The sequence below is a fragment of the Pseudochaenichthys georgianus genome, chromosome 20 (assembly GCF_902827115.2).
Source record: "Pseudochaenichthys georgianus chromosome 20, fPseGeo1.2, whole genome shotgun sequence".
Classification (NCBI taxonomy): Eukaryota; Metazoa; Chordata; class Actinopteri; order Perciformes; family Channichthyidae; genus Pseudochaenichthys; species Pseudochaenichthys georgianus.
The window spans coordinates 8,528,987-8,544,711 of NC_047522.1; the positions used below are offsets into that span (position 1 = coordinate 8,528,987).

Here is a 15,725-nt window from a genome sequence, read left to right on the forward strand (position 1 = left end):
CAGTTATAATTTAAATGAACTCCATCTGTAACAAAGAAATGAACACAACAATGCATCACTATTATTGGCTAAACTTTAGTTTTGTTTAGTACTGGAAACGTAACATTAGCATAGTCACCTTATTAAAGTGTAGATTCATTCAAACGTATTCTTCACTTATACTAGGGCGCTTCGCATTGCATAATTTTGTGTTTAATTATACATCATTAAGAAATTAAGTGCCACTCCTTTGCTTAACGTCAGCAGCTTTAACAACATGGACTTGCTAAATAATCACTCTTTAAGCTTTTTTTATAAAGAAAAAACAATAATCTAATTAGATTTAAATTCTTTTTTGTGAGGAATTTATATTCCTTATAGAAATAATGCATATTTGTGAATGAACACCAATGTTTGAAGCTATGTTGCTTGGTGATAGTGGCATGTCAGTTTAGAAAAAGCATGTTGACAATGTTTTCTGAATTACTATCAATGAAAGTGGGTAGACACTGTAAATTTAAACATAGGGTATTAAATCATAATTATAAGTGAAATTATAAGAGCCATACTTTTGGAAAAAGCTAGCTACAAAGACAGACAGCTCGCAATATCTAGCTAGCTAGATAGATAACGTTAGCTAGCCATTGTGTAGCTACAAAAAAGCTAGCCTGTTAGATAAATAGATCACTAAACTAGCATAGCTAACTGACAGATTAATTTGATTATATATGTCAACTTCTTTTTATAATTTTCAGCACTGTGGATATTTGCTACCCTTCTACCCGAGGGAGTTGGGAGCCCTTTCCCTACGTTTTGCATAAATGTGAAGATGTTCATATTCATATGGAGTAGTTTTGTGGGTAGGCCAGAGAGGATAGCATTACAGTGGTCAATCCGGGATGTGACAAATGCATTAACCAGGATTTTGGTGCTGGATTGTGAAAGGGATGGGCGGAGTCTGGAAATGTTGCGGATATGGAAGAAGGCAGTCCGGGTGATGTTTTTTATGTGGGGTGCAAACGAAAGGGTGCTGTCCAGGATGACGCCAAGGCTTTTGACTTGGCTGGTGAAGGATACAGGGAAGCCGTCGATCATGATGCTTGGGGGTGGGGTGGTTAGGATTTTGGAGAGGGTGTTTTTTGAGCCGATGAGCAGGGCCTCAGTTTTACTACCATTTAGCTTCAGGAAGTTCCCGCTCATCCAGCTCCTGATATCCTGGAGGCAGGTGGTAAGGGAGGTGGGCGGGAGGGCGGTGTTGGGTTTGGTTGAGATATAGACTTGCGTGTCGTCAGCATAGCAGTGAAAGTGGATGCCATGGTGACGGAGGATTGTGCCTAGTGGGAGGAGGTAAATGATGAATAGGAGTGGACCCAATACTGACCCCTGGGGGACACCCAGTGAAACAGGAGAACACCCTGACCTGTGGTTCCCCAGCTGGACAAACTGTTGTCTGTTGGTAAGGTAGGAGGAGAACCAGGAGAGTGTAACACCAGTGATCCCAATGTCAGCCAAGCGTTCCAGGAGTAGTGGGTGGGAGATTGTGTCGAAGGCAGCGGTGAGGTCGAGGAGGATGGTGAGCAGTCCAGAGTCAGCTGCACGGAGGAGGTCGTTGGTGATTTTAACCAGAGCTGTTTCGGTACTGTGCATTGAGCGGAAACCAGATTGGAAGGGTTCATGGAGGTTGTTTGAGTCGAGGTGGGACTGGAGTTGAGCGGCAACCACCCTTTCAAGGGTTTTTGAAATGAAGGGAAGGTTGGAGATGGGCCTGTAGTGGTTAAGGTCAGCTGGGTCAGCATTGGGTGTTTTGAGGGTGGGTGTGATTGCAGCCATTTTGAGGGTGGGGGGTACAGTTCCAGAAATGAGGGAGGAGTTAATTATTTTTGTGATCATGGGGGAAATGGACGGCAGACAGGCTTTGATGAGGGTAGTGGGGAGGGGATCAAGCTGGCAGGTGGTGCATTTGGCTTTGCAGATGATCTTGGAGATGGTGGCTTCTCATGCTGGAGTGAAGTTGGAGAGGGTGCTGGTGGGTGGTTGGACCGTGGTGGCCATCCAGAGTGGGTCCGTTGAGGGGGCACCTGATGAGGCCAGCTGTAGGTGGATGTTGCTTACTTTGGAGCTGAAAAATTGCAGAAAGTCAGTGCAGCGTTCAGGGGAGATATTAGGAGGGAGGGTTCTGGGGGGCTGAAGTAGGTGGCTAACGGTTGAGAAAAGGGCTCTCGTATTACCGGTGCCAGTGCTGATGAGGTTGGAGTAGTAGGTGGATTTGGCAGTGGAGAGGGCGTTCTTGTAGTGATGTAGGTGATCAGCAAAGATTTGGGTGTGTACTGATAGTCCGGTCTTTTTACACAGCCGTTCAAGTCGACGACCAGTTGTTTTGAGCCGTCGAAGGTCGGAGGTGAACCAAGGAGCGGTGCGGGCAAAGGAGACTGTGCGGGTTTTGACAGGGACCAGGGCGTTAAGCGAGGAGGACAGGCAGTCATTGTAGTGACTCACCAAGTCAGCAGGGGAAGAGGATGCAAGAGGGATGGGGTAGGAGTTGATCAGGGTGGTGAGATCTGTACGGTCGATGTATTTGATATTTCTGAAGGAGATGATCCGTTCTTCTTTAGCTTTTGATCGGGGGGCGTGAACCTCAAAGTGCACAACTTTGTGGTCAGAGATAGGAAACTCGGCATCTGTGACATTACAAGGAGTAATGCCAGTGGAGCAGATCAAGTCTAGTATGTGACCTTTATTATGGGTAGGAAAGTTAACATGTTGTGTGATACTAAGACAGTCGAGGAGTGAGATGAAGTCATTGGCAAAAACACTGGATGGGTCGTCAATGTGGATTTTAAAGTCTCCGGTGAGAATAACAGTGGGGGACATTGCACATACAGATGTTAATAATGAGGAAAATTCAGTGAGAAAAACAGCAGAGGGTTTTGGTGGTCTGTAGATGGTGACAATAATGATGGGTTTGGGGCCTGAGAGTTTAACAGCTAGACATTCAAAGGAAGAGTGATGGGGGACAGTGACAGCAGTGACTTTGATGTCCTTACGGTAGAGCAAGGCGAGACCACCCCTCTCCCGGTGTTGCGGGGTTTACACATATAGGCAAAGCCCGGTGGAACGGCTTCATTTAACTGGCAGAAGTCATTAGGCTGTTGCCAAGTCTCGGTGAGGCATAAAAAAAAAAAAAAAAATCAAGCTTTCTGTCCACAATGAGCTCAGAAACCAGCAGGGCCTTACTGGTGAGAGATCTTACATTGAAAATAGCTAATTTCAAGTAATCAAATGGCGTATAGGTGGCTGCTTTGGGCAGTGGGGATAACACAGTGTGATTGACAGTGCAGGTGACAGTGCGAGGGGGGCGGGGCTTAGTGGACCAGAAGGAGCGAATGTTTGTGTTATTGTTGTATTGTGTGTCCAGCGAGTTTCGACCAGATCCACGATGGACATATCTTGGTCGTTTGAGGAGAATGTCACGGTGGGCAAGCAGAACTGTGGGGGTCTTGAAGTTTGATCTGAGACGCAGTAGTTCCATTGCAGAGTATTTCAGCGGCAGGGAGGCGCTCGTGGCGGTGTAGAGTAGAGCGATCCATATGAAGAGTTTGACAGTCTGCATGATGTGAAAAGGTGGGGAAATAGTATACTCAGCAGTTTGATGATCCGGTTTATGATCAGGAGGCTACAACTCCCGCTTGGTAGAGGAGGAGCAGCGAATCGGCTGCATCCAGTGGTCACAACTAACGCCAGCTAGCTTGACGGCTAGCTTGACAGCTGTGGTGGTGGCGGTCCAATTTGGCTGACAGGCTGCTGGAATCTAATGGGTCCGGTAGAATCCACACAGAAATGCAGTCAACAGAAGATACAGGGTTGAACGTTTGAAGATAAAATCCAACACAGAAAACTAAAATTTAAACTCAGATTGAGAAGCGGCGAACAAGCAGCGCCAGCGTCCTCTCCCTCTGAACCAGGTTTCTTGAATATGATCATACCCAACCAAACCTTTGACCCTAAACTTAAACACATGTTCAGAACTAACTAAAGGACATCCCATCCTTCAAAAAGTATGGAGCGGGGCCTTGATTATTGCTATGAAAGTTGTTCAGTGGCGCATGAAGCCCAAAATGAACGACTGTAGATTCAAAAAGTGCCAGTATCCTCATAGGACATGTTCCCATTGAGCATGCTCACTTGACTTTTCCTTAATGGAACTGCTGTCTTCATTACTGCAGCCTAGTTTGAACATTTCTTCCTCACACAGTTCAGTGTGTTTTGGTCATTCGCTCAGAAAAACTATGCTCAACAGGTTGTCGTGGCCGAGTGGTTAAGGCGATGGACTAGAAATCCATTGGGGTCTCCCCGCGCAGGTTCGAATCCTGCCGACAACGTAATAACATTTTCACTGCCCAAAAGCCTTCGTCCCACTGCCAGATGCTTGAGTGCAGAGTATATTTAAATTGTGTTTAAAAGTCAATTCAAACTTTATGGCAGTGAATTTTACACATTCATCCACAGAACATACTAGATAGGGAATACAACTTAAAACATCAGTTCATAATGATATTGTTTTAATGTTACCTTAGTATGTATGAGGGTACTTTTGCTGATGATCCTCCTGTTCCTCAATGGAACTGCTGTCTGCGTTACTGCAGCCTAGTTTGAACTCTTCTTCTTGTTTTCGTTTTTTTACTATGTGTAAAAAACACAGATATAATCAATGTACTCGTTTAATTCATGAATTATAATAGATTAACCTACCCACTAACAGCAGTTATAATTTAAATGAACTCCATCTGTAACAAAGAAATGAACACAACAATGCATCACTATTATTGGCTAAACTTTAGTTTTGTTTAGTACTGGAAACGTAACATTAGCACAGTCACCTTATTAAAGTGTAGATTCATTCAAACGTATTCTTCACCTATACTAGGGCGCTTCGCATTGCATAATTTTGTGTTTAATTATACATCATTAAGAAATTAAGTGCCACTCCTTTGCTTAACGTCAGCAGCTTTAACAACATGGACTTGCTAAATAATCACTCTTTAAGCTTTTTTTATAAAGACAAAACAATAATCTAATTAGATTTAAATTCTTTTTGTGAGGAATTTATATTCCTTATAGAAATAATGCATATTTGTGAATGAACACCAATGCTTGGAGCTATGTTGCTTGGTGATAGTGGCATGTCAGTTTAGAAAAAGCATGTTGACAATGTTTTCTGAATTACTATCAATGAAAGTGGGTAGACACTGTAAGTTTAAACATAGGGTATTAAATCATAATTATAAGTGAAATTATAAGAGCCATACTTTTGGAAAAAGCTAGCTACAAAGACAGACAGCTCGCAATATCTAGCTAGCTAGATAGATAACGTTAGCTAGCCATTGTGTAGCTACAAAAAAGCTAGCCTGTTAGATAAATAGATCACTAAACTAGCATAGCTAACTGACAGGTTAATTTGGAAATGGACGGCAGACAGGCTTTGATGAGGGTAGTGGGGAGGGGATCAAGCTGGCAGGTGGTGCATTTGGCTTTGCAGATGAGCTTGGAGATGGTGGCTTCTCATGCTGGAGTGAAGTTGGAGAGGGTGCTGGTGGGTGGTTGGACCGTGGTGGCCATCCAGAGTGGGTCCGTTGAGGGGGCACCTGATGAGGCCAGCTGTAGGTGGATGTTGCTTACTTTGGAGCTGAAAAATTGCAGAAAGTCAGTGCAGCGTTCAGGGGAGATATTAGGAGGGAGGGTTCTGGGGGGCTGAAGTAGGTGGCTAACGGTTGAGAAAAGGGCTCTCGTATTACCGGTGCCAGTGCTGATGAGGTTGGAGTAGTAGGTGGATTTGGCAGTGGAGAGGGCGTTCTTGTAGTGATGTAGGTGATCAGCAAAGATTTGGGTGTGTACTGATAGTCCGGTCTTTTTACACAGCCGTTCAAGTCGACGACCAGTTGTTTTGAGCCGTCGAAGGTCGGAGGTGAACCAAGGAGCGGTGCGGGCAAAGGAGACTGTGCGGGTTTTGACAGGGACCAGGGCGTCAAGCGAGGAGGACAGGCAGTCATTGTAGTGACTCACCAAGTCAGCAGGGGAAGAGGATGCAAGAGGGATGGGGTAGGAGTTGATCAGGGTGGTGAGATCTGTACGGTCGATGTATTTGATATTTCTGAAGGAGATGATCCGTTCTTCTTTAGCTTTTGATCGGGGGGCGTGAACCTCAAAGTGCACAACTTTGTGGTCAGAGATAGGAAACTCGGCATCGGTGACATTACAAGGAGTAATGCCAGTGGAGCAGATCAAGTCCAGTATGTGACCTTTATTATGGGTAGGAAAGTTAACATGTTGTGTGATACTAAGACAGTCGAGGAGTGAGATGAAGTCATTGGCAAAAACACTGGATGGGTCGTCAATGTGGATGTTAAAGTCTCCGGTGAGAATAACAGTGGGGGACATTGCACATACAGATGTTAATAATGAGGAAAATTCAGTGAGAAAAACAGCAGAGGGTTTTGGTGGTCTGTAGATGGTGACAATAATGATGGGTTTGGGGCCTGAGAGTTTAACAGCTAGACATTCAAAGGAAGAGTGATGGGGGACAGTGACAGCAGTGACTTTGATGTCCTTACGGTAGAGCAAGGCGAGACCACCCCCTCTCCCGGTGTTGCGGGGTTTACACATATAGGCAAAGCCCGGTGGAACGGCTTCATTTAATTGGCAGAAGTCATTAGGCTGTTGCCAAGTCTCGGTGAGGCATAAAAAAAAAAAAAATCAAGCTTTCTGTCCACAATGAGCTCAGAAACCAGCAGGGCCTTGATTATTCCTATGAAAGTTGTTCAGTGGCGCATGAAACCCAAAATGAACGACTGTAGATTCAAAAAGTGCCAGTATCCTCACAGGACATGTTCCCATTGAGCATGCTCACTTGACTTTTCCTTAATGGAACTGCTGTCTTCATTACTGCAGCCTAGTTTGAACATTTCTTCCTCACACAGTTCAGTGTGTTTTGGTCATTCGCTCAGAAAAACTATGCTCAACAGGTTGTCGTGGCCGAGTGGTTAAGGCGATGGACTAGAAATCCATTGGGGTCTCCCCGCGCAGGTTCGAATCCTGCCGACAACGTAATAACATTTTCACTGCCCAAAAGCCTTCGGCCCACTGCCAGATGCTTGAGTGCAGAGTATATTTAAATTGTGTTTAAAAGTCAATTAAAACTTTATGGCAGTGAATTTTACACATTCATCCACAGAACATACTAGATAGGGAATACAACTTAAAACATCAGTTCATAATGATATTGTTTTTAATGTTACCTTAGTATGTATGAGGGTACTTTTGCTGATGATCCTCCTGTTCCTCAATGGAACTGCTGTCTGCGTTACTGCAGCCTAGTTTGAACTCTTCTTCTTGTTTTCGTTTTTTTACTATGTGTAAAAAACACAGATATAATCAATGTACTCGTTTAATTCATGAATTATAATAGATTAACCTACCCACTAACAGCAGTTGTAATTTAAATGAACTCCATCTGTAACAAAGAAATGAACACAACAATGCATCACTATTATTGGCTAAACTTTAGTTTTGTTTAGTACTGGAAACGTAACATTAGCACAGTCACCTTATTAAAGTGTAGATTCATTCAAATGTATTCTTCACCTATACTAGGGCGCTTCGCATTGCATAATTTTGTGTTTAATTATACATCATTAAGAAATTAAGTGCCACTCCTTTGCTTAACGTCAGCAGCTTTAACAACATGGACTTGCTAAATAATCACTCTTTAAGCTTTTTTTATAAAGAAAAAACAATAATCTAATTAGATTTAAATTCTTTTTGTGAGGAATTTATATTCCTTATAGAAATAATGCATATTTGTGAATGAACACCAATGCTTGGAGCTATGTTGCTTGGTGATAGTGGCATGTCAGTTTAGAAAAAGCATGTTGACAATGTTTTCTGAATTACTATCAATGAAAGTGGGTAGACACTGTAAGTTTAAACATAGGGTATTAAATCATAATTATAAGTGAAATTATAAGAGCCATACTTTTGGAAAAAGCTAGCTACAAAGACAGACAGCTCGCAATATCTAGCTAGCTAGATAGATAACGTTAGCTAGCCATTGTGTAGCTACACAAAAGCTAGCCTGTTAGATAAATAGATCACTAAACTAGCATAGCTAACTGACAGGTTAATTTGATTATATATGTCAACTTCTTTTTATAATTTTCAGCACTGTGGATATTTGCTACCCTTCTACCCGAGGGAGTTGGGAGCCCTTTCCCTACATTTTGCATAAATGTGAAGATGTTCATATTCTTTCTTATGCGAGTGCCACCGTTTCCTGTCTATGGGAGGGAAAGTATGGTTGACTCACCCGCCAGGCCTTCGTTGTCTTTTTGACAAGCCAAGCCTTGTTAGCAGATGTGTTGGTCGAACAGCCAGGCCGGTCTTAGGTGTAGTTCAGAGTGCAACAGTGTGCATATTATCTTTGGGTAAATGTCTTGCCTCTGGCATCAGGGTAGAAGCACCCAACCCAACCCAGTTGAGTGTCTTTCATGTGTATGTCAGGTGCAACTCATAAAGGCTGATAAGTCAGCCCCCATGGGCAGCACACACCTCCCCCACATAGGCGGCACGTGAGGCTCAGGTTTGGGAAGGCTAAATCACTTTTTTACCTGACGCTGCCCGCCTCCGGCGTCTATAGATAAGAGATCAACTCAGTGTGCGGAGTTTAAATCTCTCAAGTCATATTACAGGATAAAGGAAATACAGTTTAAACTGCCGTATGCAGAGAAGACGCCGACGTGTCGCACTTATCATTCATATTACATCATCAATCAGATCATCGATCATATAATATCATAATATATCATATATTTCCTTATCTGTGTCAGCTTCTCCAGCCGTATCTGGTCGTGTAACACTTACAGTGTCACATACTGTATGAAGTATTATTTTAAGCAACACATTATGTTGACGAAACACTCGAGTCAAATGTAATTAAAGTCAGATCCACTCGTGTCTTAGATGGGGCAGTGATATCATAAAACTATACGCTTTCAAACACTCGGTAGGCCTAGTTATTTTTTAACCAGTTGTTCTGTATTCACCTTGCAGGTGCAACTCTGTGGCTTGTATCCTGGATTATATGTTTAAGTCATGGATGTTTAAAGCTCATATTTGTCTAATATTAGTTTACTTTTCATTAATGAAGTATGACGCTGCGCTGTCAGTACACTTGTCCCTGTTTGTGATTGGTCAAATGTAGCTAACCCCGCCCGTGAACGCGCTCTCAGCTGGTGAGAGAAACCCTGGCTTGATTTACCGAGTTGATAGCCAGCGTCGTGGGACCGCTTAGCGAGATTTCGTTTGTTAGTTTGTTGTTGTTAGTTTGTTTGTTACTCAAACATATCCAGGGTATGTTGAACTGGCTTCGTAGTACAGGGCACAGGTGGCTAGCAGCGCTAATGTCAAAGACACAGACATTATACATTATATTTGTATTTTACCAGGATGCAGTGACACAAATATTTGGGAAGGCTTAACCTTCCCTAGCCTACAGCACCCGCCGCCCCTGCTCCCCCACAAGATGTGTGATGTCAGCACTGACCATGCCTACCGCCCGACTGAAAACCCTCCCCCTGTGTAATCAACATTAAAAAAAGATATATATATATATATATATATATATATTAGTGCTGTCAAAATTATCGCGTTAACGGCGGTAATTAATTTTTTGAATTAATTGCGTTAAAATATTTAACGCATTTAACGCATGTGCAGAATGGCCCGCCCCATACGTGCCACCAGTGGCAGCGCCAGGGTATGGCTGGGGTAGGCTACACCCATACCAAGAAATGGCTTAGCCCCACCATGAAAAATGATGTTAAAGTAAGCAAACTAAAGTCTGCCAACTCGCGGAGTAAATTGCACAGACAGCAGTTAGTAAGATTGATTTCAGTAGCCACGGTTTTGAAAACTTTTGTCACGTAGTGATCGTCTTCTCAATAGAACATCTTTGATAACGGCGTCGTGTTGTTGCAGGAAGTCCCGACGGAGAATACTCTTGCTGTAGTACAGGGCAGAGCCATATAATAGTAATAATATGGCTCTGGTACAGGGGTGCACATAACTGGTACGCAGGTTATGTGTGTAATCTGAAATGCGTACCGTCACTTGTGTCACAAAGCGCATTTGCGTACCGACGTACTTGTGAAGCTTTTCCAGAAGGCGGTTAGATCACCGGACGACAGAGTCGGTCTCCGTGTGCACACAGGGCTGCTGTTAACGTCGGTCTGTACAACGGAACTGTGCCAAAACTACGCCAACCGGCTGCGGAGGGAGACTCCCCCCTTCACTGGAGAACTGCGCTAAAACAGCTGATCACACTCTGTGGTCACGAAGTACTCAACTAGCCAGCCGCCCCCTCCCTCTGTCGACTTTCCTGAAGTACTCCCCCGTTGATAGAAATCAACACGTAATGAATTAAGACCCCACGGTTTGATGATTGATAGGTGTGTGGGTTGTCTTTCATTTTGACATGCAGAAAAATGTTATAATAAACATACATACTGTATGTTAATGGATATCCGCCTGCTTTCATTTATCTTTCCATTCCCACAACAATATACATAAATAAATGGCATATTTTGGACATAGTTCGAATGGTGATTAATCATGATTAATTAATTTTTAAGCTGTGATTAATCTGATAAAAATGTTTAATCGTCAGTCGATTAAAATATTTAATCGCGATTAATCGCATGATTGTCCATAGTTAATCGCGATTAATCGCAAATTAATCGCACATTTTTTATCCGTTCTAAATGTACTTTAGAGGAATATTTTTCAAGTTTTTAATACTCTTATCAACATATGAGTGGACAAATATGCTTTATGCTAATGTTTATTATCATTTGAACAATGACAAATATTCTCATGAATATTAAACAACAACCTCTGAACATTACAAATATTCGCCTCAATTCAACCTGGAACCTCTCTCATACAATACAAATGGGGTGGGTGTGTATGTGTGTGTGTGTGTGTGTGTGTGTGTGTGTGTGTGTGTGTGTGTGTGTGTGTGTGTGTGTGTGTGTGTGTGTGTGTGTGTGTGTGTGTGTGTGTGTGTTGGATCGTTGGAGCTTTGTGCAACTCAAGGCATATGCTCGAACGGGAGCTGCCTGGACGCTGCAATCATGTTGCTGCAATCATGAGTGTGCTGACTTCTCCTCCAATGTCCCGCTGTCTGGCTTCCTGCATCAAGTCAAGTGCTCGGCGCAGTTGTGGCGAAATGTCGCTCCTCTGTTTTCATTTAAACAGCTCCTTATATCCGTTAGCGCAGCTAGCTAGCACCAGATGCTAACAACAGCAACAATGCACGTAAGGTCTCTCTCTTGTTCGCTCGGGCCACATTACACACACCCTCCCGGTCCTCCCGATGGCCAGTGGGTGCCTGCCGGTGAGCGTGGAAGTGTGGTCTGCTGCAAGCGGGCGGCAGGAGCGGGGCTGTCAGCATCAGCTTGTAGATGGTATTTTAAACTTGATGCGCTCTGAAACTACGGGGCGACCGAGGAAAAAAAATACACATGCGCTAATCGCGTTAAAATAATTAGTGGCGTTAATTATTTTTTGCGTTAACGCGTTATTAACGCGTTAACTTGACAGCCCTAATATATATATATATATATATATATATAAATGAAAGTGTGGGTTTTCAGAACTACTAAGGTCAGTTGAAGTGAACAAATAATGTAGAGATAATATTGTCGGTAGCCAACAAGCATGCGTATAGTGTAACGTCCCAACGTGCTGACCAATTCTCTGTTTTTCTATAGGAAATCTAACATCAATTTGTAAACCCCACTACCACGCAAGGTTGCATTATGGTTAGAGTACCAATCTTGTTTGTGTTTATGCACAGAGCAGGTTCAAATAATATGTTCGTTGGCACAGCCTGTGTTTTGTCTATTAGTAACTAAGTGTCTCACTGTGACATCAGCTTTGTTACTTCTACCAGAAAATGTAACACTCACCTGTAGGACAGCAGTCATCTTTGTATAGCTGCACCAGTGATACTGCATTAACACACAGGCAGGCACATAACAGTAACTTTTCGGCCTCTCCTCACAGTAAATCCAAGTCTCTCATCTCTTCCTATGGACAAAAAAGATCAGGGAAAAAGCAAGAACATTTTTCAAGCATGTTATGTTTTAATTGATTCCCCATGCTAGTTAGAGTAATCACAGTCCACTACTCTTCTACCAATAGCACATTGTCTCTACCGCTTCTCTTGCGCTGTGCAGTCTCCCTTGCTGTAATCCACACAACCACCAAGCTTTTTGCATGAAAAAGCAAATAAGCATATGAACTCATCCAAAGAAATTGTTTTGATACCAGGTGAATTGTCAACGGGGGTGGGGTGGGGGGGGAAGGTCTATGCACACGTTGTTATTAACAATAGTAATACAAAGAACAGTGTTTCCCATACATCGACATACAAACCCTGTTTGCACCATGTCAACAGAGATATCGTTGGAAAGCTCAGTCTCTTCTGCACAATCTCCAAATATGGTCATTTCCTTTGTATCAGCAACCAATCGTGAAAGTACAAAGGGGTCTTAAACCAAAAAAACTAAATCTCATTGGCTGGTGCCAATTTCTGACAACGTGATTCGTTCAGATGCATCACGTGGTGTGCTAAAACACTTCCTGGAAATTTAAATCTCAAAATGGCAAAAGAACATCGATAAAAACGTTCACAGAGAAGACGAAAACAATTGTCACTTGCAAAAAGCAATTTTAGACAAAAAACAAATGATCCCGAACACGAAATGCCTTCACGGAGTCGATGTTGTCATCCAAAGAACAGCAGGGTTTAGGTAGCGCCTCACAGCAATCTTTAAAGGTCATTTTCTCAAAATGAGTTTTTTTCTCCTCTTGCGAGTGAAAAATGTCCACTTCAGTAGCACGTACATACACCAAACCTTCCAGTTATATTCCTATCAATATTCTGAAGGTTTTTACAGAAGGGTTTGTTTATATATATATTTTTTTTTTTTGATATACTTTATTAATCCCCGTGGGGAAATTGTTTCTCTGCATATGACCCATTCTAGTGTTAGGAGCAGTGGGCTGAATATATCATTCATAACCTGCATTATATAACATTGTATACCTAAAAACATGGCGAAAATTGATATTTTAGGGCTGTTGACAGTATTTTCTGATTTATGGCGTGATAAAAAGAGATATCCAAAATCCCTTCGGTAAAAACTTTAGATTCTAACATGACTACAAAATGAAACAAGAATTTCGAACCTGACTTAATCCGATGTTCAGAATTGTGTTCCTGAAAGTAGGGCTGCTCAATTAATCGTATTTTAAATCGCGATTACAATTATGGCTTGGAACGATTACGAAACGTAATCGAAGTAAAACGATTATGTTTTTATTATTACTGTTCTGACACCATAGTGTATTGGCAAAAGTCGGTACTGTAGCTTTAAGGCACCAAATAGCGCGACTCTCCTTCTTGCGTTTTAGTTTACACAGCAAAGCCATGCAGAGCACATCGTAGCTCAGTTCTATGCCACAGATCATTTTGTTTTAATCCTTGGAGTAGATCTGTCTGTAAGTATACAAACTTACCTGTGTGCCAAGTTATGGGTTTCAAAAATGTGGTTTAATTGATTGTGTGGTTTCAATGTTTAAGATTGGCTATAAGCTAACTAGCTGCTAAGCTAACAGACATAGCTCATTCTTAGCATAGGCTGTTGATTATACTGCACTCTATTTGCATTATGTTGCACATGTATTATTTCAATTGTGTAACTTGTTGTATTTTTCTGTTTATTCTTGCAATTTTAAAATGTCAAGCCTCAGTAAATGGTCAACTCAACAACTGTCTTCTGAGTCTTTGTTCGCTATCTGTTAAGCTATGCAGTGCGATGCATACGCAAGTGCAGAATAATTACTTTTTTTTTCTGTTGAATTATACTTAAAGTTCAGGGTAATCAACTGTTAAAAACATACTGTTCACATTTTTTTTCTCCAATAAATGGATGTTTTCAAAGTCAATGAATAATCACATTTAATAATCGCAATTATTGACCCAAATAATCGAGATTATGATTGTTGCCATAATCAAGCAGCCCTACCTGAAAGTATTAAAATATGCGCATATTTAATGAGATTATGGCTCATTTGCATGGGGGGGGGGGGGCGCCCCTACAAGTAGAATCTAATTATGTGGGAAACACTGGATAATAATAAAAAATATTTTTTTTATTTTATTTTGAATTATCTCGCGAGTCGCGACCCCCACTTTGGGAACCCCTGATCTAGAGCAGGGGTTTCTAAAGTGTGGGAAGGTGAGCCTCCCCTCAGAGAACATAACAGCCGCGCCCCCCTCCCAAATTATTATTGCTATAATGCATTTAATTGCATTTCAAAGAGGTCCAGTAAGAGAAAATGTCATTAAATGCTTTGTTTTGGCTGTCTACCTTTCTCTTTTTTGAGCACGTAATTTGAAGTTACTCCGACTGTTTCTCTCTTCTTGTCTCGTCTCTGTGTGTGTGTGTTTGAATCTATCGTGCTGACTCACTGACTGCACCGATTTGATTGGCTGAGTAGCGTCACCTCCTTAAAACATTACACAATAACTTTTTTAAACCTTTTTATCGTTATGTTTTAAACATATATTTTTTTAAATGTTTACATTTTCAACATCGTGGATGAAATGCTATGAACGCAGATCACCCTCTGGCTGCAGCCTTGACCGGTATTTGCTTTTGATCAAAGTCAATGCGGAAAACCCGCACTCACAGGTAGGTGGAGGTGAAGGGAATGAGCACTTCTACAGCCTTTTTGGCGAGGTGGGGGAACCCGGTCTCCACAGACAGCCAAAAGTGACACACTTTTTCTGCCAGACGCTGTCTCCTCTCTCACTTTAAGTAACTTCACTAAAAATCGATCCATGTTGCCGTTCGCATAAAGTTAGCTGAAGTTAACTAGTGTAGAGCTGATGAATGGGAGACGGAGGCGGCGTGTTTAGTATGGAACTCCACACTTTATTTTCCATTAGGTTTACAGAGGAAATAATAACTTGCTACCTGCTACTGTAAAGCTAGAATGATAACAACAAGGTACACTCTCGGTCCGTGGTGCAACACACACTATAGGCTACCACTGTGAATTATGTCCCATAATGTTCCACCACACAAGCTAGATTTCACTGTTTCTCGTTATTTTTTTCTCACGCTGCGCCTCCCCTGAAGCTCTCTGGCGGGCACACCTCACACTTTGAAAACCGCTGATGTAGAGAATTCGAACAGCTCTTATCATGGCTGCCACTGAAGTACTTCTTGGTCATTTAACTTTGTTAGGAAGGTTCCTAAGCTAAACTGACAATTCGACCGCAACCCTGCTCTCAATCAGTCACCTGCATCCGATTGTGTCAATAGTTCTCCCCATTCACAATCAAATGCCCACGTTTACCGTTTTCTAGACTAGACACGGGTATATGATCCTAAGTTAAAACAATTGAGGTAACCATAAAGTTGTTAACATCTGTAAGACGATTTTAAATCTCTTGTTTTGCACTTTACCAGTACATTTATGCAAGAAACTGTTTGTAAACAGCATGCTTCATGATGGACACAAACACTTGTGGGATTGGAAAATTACACTTTTCCCTTCTCTTGCTGATGTACCTCCCCTTCTTCTCCACTCCACCTCTTTTCTTCCCTCCCTCTTCCCAG

At 42.2% G+C, this 15,725-nt stretch overlaps 1 long non-coding RNA gene and 2 other non-coding genes across 3 annotated transcripts in view; 2 read left to right on the forward strand and 1 right to left on the reverse strand.

Moving 5' to 3' along the window:
- Positions 1 to 15,725, reverse strand: part of LOC139435905 (uncharacterized) — a 54,655-nt gene that overhangs the window by 26,911 nt on the left and 12,019 nt on the right. Inside the window, exon 2 of the long non-coding RNA XR_011645117.1 lies at positions 12,000 to 12,120. This is a non-coding gene — a long non-coding RNA (uncharacterized lncRNA). The remainder of the gene's footprint in view (positions 1 to 11,999; positions 12,121 to 15,725) is intronic.
- Positions 4,277 to 4,358, forward strand: trnas-aga (transfer RNA serine (anticodon AGA)). The gene has a single exon. It is a non-coding gene; the product is annotated as a tRNA-Ser (tRNA).
- trnas-aga (transfer RNA serine (anticodon AGA)) lies at positions 6,999 to 7,080 on the forward strand. The gene has a single exon. It is a non-coding gene; the product is annotated as a tRNA-Ser (tRNA).